This window comes from Athene cunicularia, assembly GCF_003259725.1.
Source record: "Athene cunicularia isolate RWA chromosome 14 unlocalized genomic scaffold, athCun1 chr14_part1, whole genome shotgun sequence".
Lineage (NCBI taxonomy): Eukaryota > Metazoa > Chordata > Aves > Strigiformes > Strigidae > Athene > Athene cunicularia.
In genome coordinates, this window is record NW_020799118.1 from 2,641,275 (window position 1) to 2,654,231 (window position 12,957).

The 12,957-nt window shown below is 46.0% G+C and overlaps 1 protein-coding gene across 2 annotated transcripts in view; it reads right to left on the bottom strand.

Annotated features, from left to right (window-relative positions):
• CARHSP1 (calcium regulated heat stable protein 1) overlaps window positions 1-12,957 on the bottom strand; it is a 34,379-nt gene that overhangs the window by 19,562 nt on the left and 1,860 nt on the right. Inside the window, exon 1 of one of the 2 annotated variants that reach the window (XM_026859050.1) lies at window positions 4,701-4,959. The exons of the other annotated variant lie outside the window; for it this stretch is intronic. The gene's annotated coding sequence lies outside the window, so the exon portion shown is untranslated. Of the gene's footprint in view, window positions 1-4,700; window positions 4,960-12,957 lie in introns of those variants that run through there. 2 annotated transcript variants of the gene reach the window in all.

The window sequence follows — 12,957 nt, forward strand, 5'->3', positions numbered from 1 at the left end:
CAACCACCACACAGCTGATTCAAAAAGCTTCCCCTTCCAGCTTAGTTTGCATGACTAACTTTCCACAATTAATACTGGTATTTCAATTAACGCTGAAACTCAGAGGAGTTGCAACATGCATGTGACGTGTCAAAACAAAGGATTACGGTATAAACATTATGCTCCTGGAGGCTGCAGAGGAGTGCCCACACACTGTAGCCATTTGGCATCTAATGGAGACCAGGACATTGTCCAACCATTCCCATGCCCAGTAAAAGCCTAATTATAAGGGAAGGAAAATACAACAAGGAAAATTCCTATTGCTTGTCTGTGCATACAAATTAATTTGGATTAAAATAGGCTTGAGTTTAAACAGCAACAGCTATTTCCACACAGTCTGAGCAGTGAAGACGTTTTCCCCAAACGCTGTGGCTGTCCCTCTGCTCCTCCAGTGAGCAGCCTGCTGTGTCTGAAAGCAAAGCTGCTCGAGCAGCACAAACAGCCCTGCACAGCAGAGACCACAGAGAGGGGTGGGAACTCAGTCAGCAGCAGCCTATACAGTATATTGATAAAGGTGAGGATTTCTTACAGTCCTGTATTTTCCACTGTTTGTGTAAGCTGCCAGATGCACTAAAAAAAAAAATGCATTTAGGTTAAGGAACATTAGGTAGGTTTAGATTACATTTACAATAGGTTTACTTTTTTTTTTTTACATTTTTACCTATCAGATTAGGTACATTTCAACTGGTTTGTGGTTATACTGAAGGATATAAGGTGATTCTTTTGTATTTTCAATGAACCACAGGATATCAAGATCCTGTCTCATTAGAGATTCAGTATTTGCCATGATTGATGCTGCATAAACTTCTAGCTCCCAATCGCCCAGGACAGTTAACCAGGGTCCTTCACTTGTAAGCACCCACAGGTGGCTGTAACCAGCTGTAGTGTGTTGGCTGCACAAGTGATAGCACTCACTAGGATTTGCCTGAAGAGAGAGTGAGCACAATAATATGAGGACAACTGTATTTCATCCTCCATCTCGTCAAAAAGTATTTCAGTGGGAGCAGAACCCAAGAGCAGCCAGAGGTAAGGTAACTTCCTTGGGATGCTGGTGGGCAGCAGCTGCTGAGCTGGGAACAGCACAGAGCTATCCCGAGACCAGCACACCTCCCCTCACACCCTCTCGCAGCAAAAGTCCAAGACTTCCACCTGCTTACAAAAATCTCACTTATCTAACTCGTTTTGTTTAAAGAACAGAATAAAAGAGATGGAAAACTCTCCCCAGCTCACAGTGAGCCTGGACAAGCAATGACAGGTCCCAGGCAAGTATCCTCTGGGAGCTCTTCCCAAGCAAAGATGAAGATGATGGTTGAAGATGATGGTGATAATTAGCACATCTAATCAGGTCCAACCGTTGCCCAGTGACTTAAGTGCAGATATATTATTGGCTAATGACATCAATTATTTAAATGACCATCACCCACAGTGCTGTTCACTCTGCTCTGGTTCTCTCTGGTACAACCCAAAACATCCACATGACAGGGGCAGCAGGACAAGGGGGGATTCTCACGAGCACCCACCGTGCCCACACTATCACGGCTGCAGGCACAGGGCCATGAGAACAGTATGAGAAGGGCACGGAAACAGTGAGGGTGACGTGCTGTTGTAGTGGCCCCGAGAAACCCTGCCTTAGCAGTGGGGGAAAGGTCCGTGGTGCTGTGAGGAGCGGGCCCACAGCACTGCCAAGGCTAAAGGCTGGAAGGGATGGAGCTGTGCTCTGCATCAGAGCTGCGGGCTGCAGCGTTGGCCTGGCCTGTGCCCCACTCCCCTGGGGCAACCACGGCCCCTCCAACAGCAAGACACACTCTCTAATAGAGATGAAACCTTACCTGAAATGTAAGCCCACAGTAAGTCTAAAGATTGTGCATGCAGCTTCAATTCCTTGCGCGTGCAAATCCACAGGTTACAGAGCACCATGCCTGATGTTAAGTCCGGGGACAGAGCTGCACAGCAGCCCCTGCACTGCCTGCCTGTACCCGGGCAGGACACGGCAGCCTCTCACCAACCAGACACGGTGGGGACGGGCTGTTACAGCCATCCCCGGGCCGCTGGGCAGTAATGGCCCAGAGCGGAGCCAGCCCCAGGCACGGCTCCAGGCAGATCATGAATCATCACTCCAGGACCAGCAAGGTCACTGCGCTGAGCCAGCACAGGCCTGGGGTGTGACGCCCAGCATCTTGCCGTGCTTTCAGTCTCCAAACTGCTTTCTGCACGAGCTACCAGTCCACAGACCCTGTTGTTTCTGATCACTCCCTGTTCCTTCATCACGCCTCCATTAGCCAAGGCTGGGAACTCTCTTCTTGGATAGCAGAGGCAACATTTAATACATCACATCCTATTCTTGCTAAACACACTCAATCACAGTAAACTTACGTTATTTCCCAGATCAAGCACTGAACAGGGAACAAACTGTCCCTTCCAGCACTTGCTCTCAAGCTCTGCAACTCAGCTCTTCCTTCAGTGCTTTTGCAAGTCTGAAGCTCTCCCTCTGCCATTATTTCCATGCTGGCACATCCCATGTGAATTTATTCCAGGATTTATTTCATTTTGGCAGAAAATATTTATACCAAAACATGAGAAATATTTCATGTGTTTTGGGTCTAAGCATCTTAGGGCTCATCTACAAGGCAAATGGGCTTATACAGGGTCATACTATTATAAAGAGCAGTTATACATATGTAAATCCCTAGGCACTTTTGAGAAGTTCTCCCTTTTTCAGTCTCCTCTCACATCACAAAACTTCAGCCACAATTATGGGTAAGTTTGTTCATGTGCAACTTTGAGCCTTTTAAGGCTACTGAAATCCCCTGAAATATTTATGTGGCTCAAGTGTTACTCAGAACAATTAGTTCCCTGTGTTTCCTCCCTAATCAACATTTTCAATAAAGAAAAACAGTTCACATTACGGAGATCTATAACCATGGAAATTTATGAGGCATACAAGTATTGGCAAAGGAAAAAATAATCCTCTGAGGATATTTCATCTGCCAGCATTAGAGCAAGATGCAGGTGGCAGGGTGCAGAGTCAGAAACCACTCACAAATAACTTAATCCTTACACCAGCATCATGAGGCACCCACAGACCCCAGACTCCTTTTTGCCAGGCTCAGCTCTATTTTCTGGCTATCCCAAAACACAGGCCATCTCCCAGTCTCTGACACCTATGCATATTTTTAAACATCCTAGTCTAATAACCCAAGTATATTTCAATTAGATCTCTCAGAAATCAATTAAACAAAAGGTTTGTGATTGCGATGTCATTAGGAATCTGCATCAATATCAACGACCGACAGATATACAATTTACTGAAATACTTTAGTAAACAGAAAATCCTCTGTATCTGACACAACAGTGAAGAAAAGGCTCACTTTCTGTTGAGGAACAAAGAAATGCTTTTGATTTCTATTAAAGCTTCCTCCTGTTCTATCCTGTCCCACAGACTTCTCAGGCTTCAGCGGCACAACTTCTTCCCTACACAAGCAGCTGCACCCACAAATAGGTTTTTCTACCACAGCAAAGTTTTAAAACTACATTCCACCTGCATAAAAAGGTTAACAACAGGCTTCATTACTCCAAAGGCAGCTTGATCAAACATATTCAGCCTGTGCTGACAGAGCACTCAAGAGGTACAGAAATGCATGTTCCATTAAAATCAAATAAAAGAGATTAGTTTTACACACACACGCACACACACACTTAAAAGACAGGAGATGGGTTGACAGGCCTAAATTTTAATGGAGAAGGTGTGTGTGTATATATATATATATGCTTATAGATCACTGGCCCATTTAACAACTGCATTTCTGTTTTCCTTCTCTCCACTATATTTCTCAACCCAATTTACAGTACATCTCACCATGCTGTACACAGGCTTGTGCTTGTGACCCTGAGACCTTCCCTTCAGTGTCCTCATTTCCTCAGCTCTAAAGCAAAGATAACAACCTCCTTTGTAGCAGCGCAGTGAGGACCAGCTGTGTCTGTACTTTGCATACAAAACCCTGACTGAGCTGCAGAGGTTCATCAGGCTGACGATAGCCAGCCTTGGTTCCCTGCTCAAAGCCAGGGTCAGCCTCACTCCAGTCTGGATCACACCACTGGAGAGGAACCAGACCTGAAAAGACTTCTGCAAACCAGCTTAAGAGAGGGAGGTAACGCTGCCTCACCTTCCTCTGCCACTGGGAAGTGTGTTGTGCCTCCTCAGCCTGCGTCTGGATTGTTACTGCTGAGCCCGTCCCAGCACCTGCCCTTCCCCAGGCTGATGTCTCAGCAAGCAGAGTGCAGCACACCCACTGCCAGGGTGCCTGTCCTGAGACCAAAAAAAACTCTCTGCAAGAAATCCCATTCTGGTTTTGGTGAAAAGGAGATTGAGGCAAAGATTCTTCATGCTCAGCATCTGTGAATGCTGCTCACAAGCAAAAGTCATACTCATGCTCCACTGGGAGGCAAGTGCTTCATCAACACTATAAAATTAATGGTTAGTCCTTGACTCAAACTGAAATCCTCTTAATCTGTTTAACTAGTCTATAGGACAAGCACCACATAAATACACATATTGCACAAATCTATATTCCCTTGCACAACCGAACCACTTGCAAAACAGAATACATAAGCAAGCACACACAACTAAACTACTTGCAAAATAGAAAATGCTGCCATTTTACCTTACGTCTCGTTAGAGCTCTCCTCAGCGCAGTCCTGGCAGCACAACTAACCCCACTGCGAGCTGCAGCTTTAGATGGATCTGTGTGGTCTACTGCACTGACAAACAGGTCGTCCCTATATGGTGTAATCAAATCCGTGACTGCATGAATAGTGGTAACAGAGCCAAAGCACACTCCCACGGCTCACAGCCTCCAGAACTGCTCCGGGGACAGCAGCCACACCAGTGAACACTCTGAGCCCTTTGGAAACTACACATTATACAAATCCTCCATCACGTCCTCTTGTGTGACAGTCTGGAAAACATCACTGATAATAAGCTTTAGACTTTTAGGAAAAAAGTTCTTTTTACTCTCCAAAAATGGCTTACAGCACAATAGTCCAGCAAGTCTACTGTGGGCAATGCATTGTTCTTAGCCAACTAATGAGAAAATTGACCTACAGGGAGTTTAATTGCTTTTCCCCGATTACCATGTGTGCACAAACTAGTCTTTCTTGCTCAGCACATCCACTCTCTGTGTTCAGAGCCAGTTAAATGGCAAAAGGAGTCATATTGTGTTTTACTGCCTGCAAAACTGCAGCGCCAGCACGGGCACATGTGCGAGCCTGGATTTCGTGCCCACTTACACATCAACAAAACTATTTACCACGCTGTGATTTCGAGAGCCATGGCTCCAGTGATGTGCTGGAAGTATACAGAACAGGACAGAGCTGTCCAGAATCCCAGATGCTGTTGCTGTTATTTATGTCTATGTGTTAATGTTCAAAAGCAAACACAGGCCAAAGCAAAGGAAGAGGCAACGCAAGCTTTTCAGGGAAAGTAAAAATCAACACAGCTGAATAACAGCAGATGAATCTTGAGGCATGTATGTTCTTCAGGTATAAACTAAAAATCAATATAGAAGCACTTGTTTAATAGAAACTTGTACTAAGCACTTTATTAGTGCAGTCACTACCCCAAAGAGCTGTATCTACTTCAATTGCAAGCCCAGAGGGAATGGGACACACAAGCAGAGTAAACACTGCACACAGCAATGGTGGCAAGTCCCTGATAAAAGACTATTTTGATTCAATTTACCTGTTAGGTCATGTCCTAACGGCTACATGACCTTAAGGAGTTAACATTTTTCAGATTTGCTCACAGGGAGCTGACAGCAGCCTCCCATTGCAAGTAGCCACACACCAGCAGCACAGTGGGGTAACCAGACCTCCCTGCTAGTGCCAGGGCTCCTGTACCAAGCCTGGTGGAAGGAGCTAAGAAAACAGCCAAACCTAGAAAACCATATGTACTGAGGGCTGGGAGCTGGCAAGCAGGGAGGGGGAGCGGGGGGCACCAACAGCCAGCTGGCAGTCTTGGCAGGGACGGATGAAACCCAAAAGCAAGCTGGGCTTCTGCCTGCCACACACACCCAAAGTACACAGGGCAAGGAGCCCAGCTGGGAACAAGCCCTGCATACACACCATGGGACACTCCAAGGATGGACATACATCAGGGCTCTCCAGGGAAGCGTTTTCATGTGCAAGATTCACAGCCCAACACCCTGCCCTTTGAGCTGGGACCCAGAGCTTCTCCTGCCAAAAGCAGGCAGGAGTCACACTTGCAGCCAGGAGGAAAGGGCTGCTGGGGTCCTCTTTCCTACAGCAGCCCCAAGCACTGGGATGCAGTCCTTCCCAAGAGGATTTAACAAAATACACAAAGGGCCTGTGCAGGAGTGACACAAAGCTGGGACTGACCCACATCCAAGAGAGATTCAAGATCAGCAAGAAAAAGACAGGGAAATGTGTAACAGTGCCTTTGTTACTTTTATCTAGACCAAAGTTTTGTATGAAACCTGGTGTCACATGCCTAAGAAGCCTCAGGTAAGCTTGCATGTCTCCCTGCCTCAGGAGCAAGCCATAAGTCTGGAACAAGTCATGTCATGGCACTGGGAAGCCAGGTACGTGCACGTCTGGTGGGTTCACCCTGGTGTTGGTGGCCAGGAGATCCCAGGCTGCATGGCTCCACATCAGTGGGGCTCCAGAGAGAGCGAGCGAGCCATCCTCAGGATCTGGTGCCACACAAGAGGCAGCACTGCAATCCAGCCACACTAAAATGTTTAAAAACACGTTCAGTTAGGATCCCAGGCCCCAATTATAGCCGCCTAGCAAAAACACATTCCTCCCCATGGGGCTGTGATAAACACCAAGGCAGCTCTACACTACCTTTGTTTCTTATTTTATCATTCTGGGAGGATTTTCAGGAGAGGTTTGTCTACATGAAAAGCCTGAGGGATGGAAGGGTGGGAAAGGTCAGCGTGTGAAAAACTGACAGTGCAGGCAGCAGTATGTTGACATCGTGACCTCGGGATGCTGCCGGCAGTGCCTGAGCAGCAGCTCTGCCAGATTCAGCCTGGCCCAGTTCCAGCAGTGAATTTCCTTCCTGAAGTCGCTGCTACTGTGGGTAAAAGACACTGCAGTACCTCTCAGGGAGAGAGGCCTTTCTTGCCTAAACCTGGTACTAAGGAAAAGTAAAAATAAAATTTTAAAAAATAACGCATCAGAAGGCAGTGGAGTTGCACAGATATATATACATATAAAGATACATTTTCTCCTCTGGAACCTGTGTTCTAAACATCAGTGAGAATAATTTTTAAGACTCTGCCAGAGTTCCTGGGAAAGGGAAAAGCAGCCTCCCTGCATGGAAACAAAGCACATGTTTATTCAGAAACTGAGACTTGTGTAAGATCACTTTTCAGACACACTTTCCATACCACCATAAAGCAGAAAGTGAGCACAAACACTCACTCTGTTTACTCTCTCCCCTACCTGCAAAATGAAAAACACACTACATCAACTCCTTCCACCAGCCTCTGACACAGAGGCACTATGAAAAGGCTATCATCACATTTCATAATCCCCCATTGCTAGATTTTCTCTAGATATTGGAGGAAATAAGAGTCACAGTCTACACAGCCAAGTAAATTCTGCCTTTCTGGCTGCTGTCAGGAGAGCTCCTGGTCTGGACATGCCACCGCACAGACAGGCACTGCCTTGCTGAGCTGGGTGAAAAGATCTGAATCATTTATTTACAATGCAGTAAGAGGTGTAAATTTTGTAAACAGTAAATTCTTTTAGGTTGGCAGTTCCATTTACCCTTTTAAGTAATTGTCAAGAAGTTGCAATAGTGCCCATGATTTAATCAAGTAACTGACATAACTGAAAACAAGCAAATGCCTTTGACCAGCCTTCTTGAAACCATATCATGGAAAGAAAGCCACCAAACAATAATCACTGAGAAGGAAGGAGCTCATAAAACAGTAGAGTTTAAATCACTAGAGTGCCTTGGCCAACCTGACTGGCTGCACAGTGCAAACAAACCAAACATTAAATGAGTACTAATATAAAAAGAAAATTCCTCCCCAACTGGACAGGCAAGATCAAATGTTTATTTCCTGGACAGAGACAACTCTTTGTCTGGACAGTCTCTTAAATAGCAAACAGCAAAGAATGGGAAAGCTGGGGAAAAGCATTGCTCCTGGAAAAGTTTTAAGATACAGAGTTGTGCCTGAAGGAAAGCAGTGTGACTCCCCGCGGCAGAGGTACACCATCCTTCCCACCCTGCCCAGAACCAGCCCTTGGGAAGGCAAGGGGAACATCAAATGATGGGTTGACTACAAACCTCCTTACTCCTTATCCCAACAGTCAACTGCATAAACAGCCTTTTGGAAGCAGAGGCTCACACTCTGATTCTCAGAATTATTCTTTTTTCTTACAGTTAGTCATCAAAACACTGCAATTGCAACAGGCAGCTGTGTCTTCACGCCAACTGGCAGCCTGTCCTCCACCACGGGACAAATACACCACTGCTGATGTGACACGCAGCATGTTACACACAGCTGAGCAAGACAGAGACCCACTGCTACAGGCTCCTGAAGCTCAGTGGTGTCTCATGGCTGCAGCACCATCAACACTCAATGCAGCCTGGCTGCCCACCCTGCTTTCACGGCAGGCCCCAGCGCATTAGCTCACAAGCTCCCACTCAAAGTAGCACCAACATGTACTTTGCTTTCCTTCTTGGGATCAGCCTTAGCTCTTAATGCTCTGCCACTTCCAAAGTCATATGCTGCTCATGAGGCATGGCAAAGGACCAGCGTGGTTTAATATTCAAGAGAAACTACCAGGTCAAGGTTCTCTGTTTTCCTTCGTTCCGCACAAAGCGGTCTGTGATCAGATCAGGCACGGAGCCATCAGGGTAAGGAACACGGTCGTGCAACATGGTGCACACAGGCTTACTTGCTTTTTCCAGAAAACTGTAACAGAGCCTTTCCCAGCAGTGATGTTCGCAGTGGAAAACCACCCAGGGATTTAACTGCAGGTTAGTTTGTTTTCTCTATGCCTTTATCCCCCCACTATCTGATCACCTTTCAAAGGGAAGCTGCAGCTCAACCCCAAGTTTAACTTCCCAGACCCTGTTGCTAGGTGAAATGTGTGGTCACAAGGCACCAAACAGAATTACTGCCCAACCAGCTCAGCAAGAACCCAAAGGCTAAATTCACATTTGCTGTCCTTGAAACACCCTGGTATTTAAACATCTGTCGAGACCTTCACCCTATCTCCAGCTCCTCCCTGGAAAAACGCTGAATTCAAGGCAAGTGCTAGATTAACCTCCAGAGCCTAACACACACCACAGATAACAGGTCAAAAATTTAATGTTCGTTTCCTTTAGACTTCTATTCAGTTTCCAAATTACATTAATAATTCAGCAACCTCTTAATGTGAGTGTCATTACCCCCAAGATAATCGTTATCTAAAAAGGATTTCTTAGGTTACTTCATTTATCTATATTTTAAATCGACCCAATGAAAAAAGCAGCTGTGCAACAGCCTCAAACCAATGGCAAACAAAGAACCAGTAAACCTCTGAAATCAGTAAGACTGTAGCATCAGAGGAACCACACAAATGAAACCTGACTTAAGGGAAGTGGGAGGGGGGTTTGCAGGCAGTTGAAGCCCTGTCCATTAGCACGAGGTCAGGCTCCCAGGGCAGAACCCACACCCCATTTACCCGTAAGCTCTACAGCCAAGCCTGAGAAGATAGGACTTGCATGGTATTTTACAGCTTCCCTGGGGGAGAGCAAACAACAGAAGCACCAATTTAATGTACTCCACGTGCCCCCAAAATGACAGAAATGAAAGCTAAGTCAGTGTCTTTCTGCACCACGCAGAGACAAAGAAAGTGTTGGTTTGGTTCCTCTCCCAGACGTGCCTCACAGCTGCCACCGAGGCGGGGAAGGTGCTCTGAGGTGCCACCTCATGATAGAGTGCTTCCCATCTCTGCATCTTCCGTTGCTTAATGGCTTGGGGTTTTTTTCTTAGTAACCAAGCTGAGGGGGAAAAAAAAAAAAAAGCAAAGCCTTCCTCCACAGTGATCTCCACCGTGCCTGTTTACAAAAACCAAGAGGCAGCTGTTTATTTGCAGAAAGGGGAGACTGTGCAAGAAGCAATGCAGCAGCAGGGTGAGTTCCACGCCCTGCGTGCAGCACTGTGTGCGGGAGCTGCACAGACACCACTCGCTGCCTCCTCCCGTGCTCTTCCCGAGAGCATCAGCTGTACCACATAAAGCTACATCCACACCCATGTCACAAAAAAGAACAGGCACAGAGAAAAAACCTGAAACTGCTACCTAGCTAACAGAGGTTGGCTCAGAGGAACAAAATTACAGAACTGAAAGGGCAGAGAGCAGTGACTGCCTCACGCGGGCGCTGAGTGAGCGGCCCCCCCAGCCCTCTGAGACCGTGGGACGGACACGGTGGGAGATGGGTGCGGGAGGCAGAGGAGACGAAGATTAGTGATGTGTCCAGGGGCTGCCTCAGACGCAAGGAAAAGGCAGTATCAGACGGAAAGAATCAAAACAACCGTCTTTACACTGCCCTGAGAGAAAAGAGAAAGCAGTTAGTCAGATGAAAGCTTTCTCCTTCTCATTTTATCTGAACTACATCACGCAAACCCAGATCACCGCTCTGCATCACTCATTTCTCTATACAACATTGCAGCTGTTTCTTTTTATTTGGTTCTCCACATTAACCTGTTGCAAAAAGCAGGATTTGAGGGGTTTTTTTAAAAAAAAAAACCTGTTGTGCAGAAAAAGACCCAAATATGCCATTTCACTCCTTTTCCTCCTCAAGGATTGCTGTGCAAGTACTGTTCCCAGCCCCATTGCCTGCCAGCCCCCAGGAGAAGGCAGCTCCCCACCTCAGGGAAGGGATGTCATCCCCACTGCCAGGGACTCGCTCCCCTCCCCTGCTCCAAGGTGGAAGTTGATGGGTTTTTCATTTTTCAAACTCAATTTCTCTCCTTAGTCTCTGTTAGAAACCTTTCAGATGAGGGGCAGATTAACCATCAGCTCTCACCACCAACATCTACAATATTTATCAGCATAGACTTGAACAGTTACAATCTCATTACATTTTGTTCAGGATGATCCTAAACAGTCTTCTTCCAAGTTTCAAGCAGTTCCCATCCCTGCCAAGTCTACCCCATGGGCAGTGATCCAAAACCAGTTCTTGATAGAAACAGGAGTCAAAAATAGATAAAAAGGTGAAGTCAGCAACAGCTTTCAACCTGAAGCCACCCTAGATACAACCAGGTGCTTCTGCACCCCACAACCCACCTACTGTGAAATGGAAGCAGGGGAAGGATTTCTGTACTTCTGCCACTTGCCAGGCTTAGCACCAAGAACAACCCGTTCTGCTGGTCCCATCACCCAGAAATAACCCCCCAGACCATATTTCATCCAAAGAACCACATTTCACATAGTGTAATACCAGCACGGTCTGGCAGTTTGCTGTAAGGGGGCTGTACTAGCAGTAGATACTCATACTCATGGTGTGTTTAGCTCTTCAAGTGTATATAAAGACTGGATTCACCAAAAGTACACCATTCTACCAAAAAAATAACAATCATAAGAGAAGACAGAAGTCAGCATTACCTGGCCTTATCTGGCTACTTTCAAATCACTTGTATGCAAATATTTCTGTGCCTACATGCATGCGTGTAAAGGAGGGGATGATGCTGGTGACAGAAGCTCAGGGCAGCAGAGAGGGTGGCTGCAGCCAGACGCAGGTGTGCAGGACATGGGGGACAGCGAGGCAGCACAACCACGAGGTTAGTCACGTCACGTGTGGATGTCACAACACACACAGGCCTGTGGGATGAGCTCCAGCTTCAGCTCTGCCCCTGCAAAGGGCCACTCACAAGAAATGTGTTTTCTCTTCTTTTACACCCCCACATAGCATGTGAAAATATACCCATTGCCAGAGAACAGTCACATCTTCCCTGCATTTTCTCTGGTGCACACAATTTTCTTCTGTAAACACACAAAGTCTTCATATATGCATACTTAAAAAAAAATTCCTTACTACATGTTAGTTATGCCTCTTCAGATTTAACAAGATTCTAAGCTTCATTTGTGAAAGTGCAAGCCCTCTCAGCTACATTCATGGCACTTGCTATGTTCTATTATTAATGATCAACAGAAGGAAACAAAATGTTTCCCAAACATATTATGCACCTGCAAAACAATAATCAGAAGGTAAAGGTTAAGAACAGCAGTTCAAAAAAACCCCTTCTCAACCTCACAAAAAGTAATGATCTGGCGGGTGATGTCAGAGCAGTCTTAAAATTTTCTCAGACTCTCCAAGAAATCAAATCTGGCACCACAAAAGGTTTTGTGAACGTTTCTCAGAAGTAGCTCTCAGTTCTGGCAAAAACAGTCAGAAAAGAACTTCAAATCCCCCCCCCAAAAGCTAAATTCAGAGGCACATAACCAAAAATTTAGCTCAGAGGCTTCTCTACAAAAGAGGTGACATGCACACACATCCAACAGGCAGAAAGAACACAAAATAAGTTATTTTCCCCAGTTTTAACGATTAGAGGTGCCGACTATAAAAGCAAGCTGTGCACGCCACAACAGACTCCCTAGCAAGACTCTCTACGAAGTTTTGAAGGATCCCTCTCAGCAACCAGTGCTGTTAGATCGTTTTATGCCTAGTGGGAGAAAGCTCTTGTTTAGCATGTTTTGCCTTTCTCGTGATTTATAAAAGAAGCAATTCTTGAGTGTAGCAAACGGCCCATACCCACTTCCTAAGTAAAACAAAACAAACAACTAACCAACCAACCAAACAACAAAAAACAACAAAACCAAACCCAAAGCACAGGTGTTAAAAAAAAAAAAAAAACCCAACCCAACTAGCCCTGGTATCCGAGATAAACCCTTTCCTAT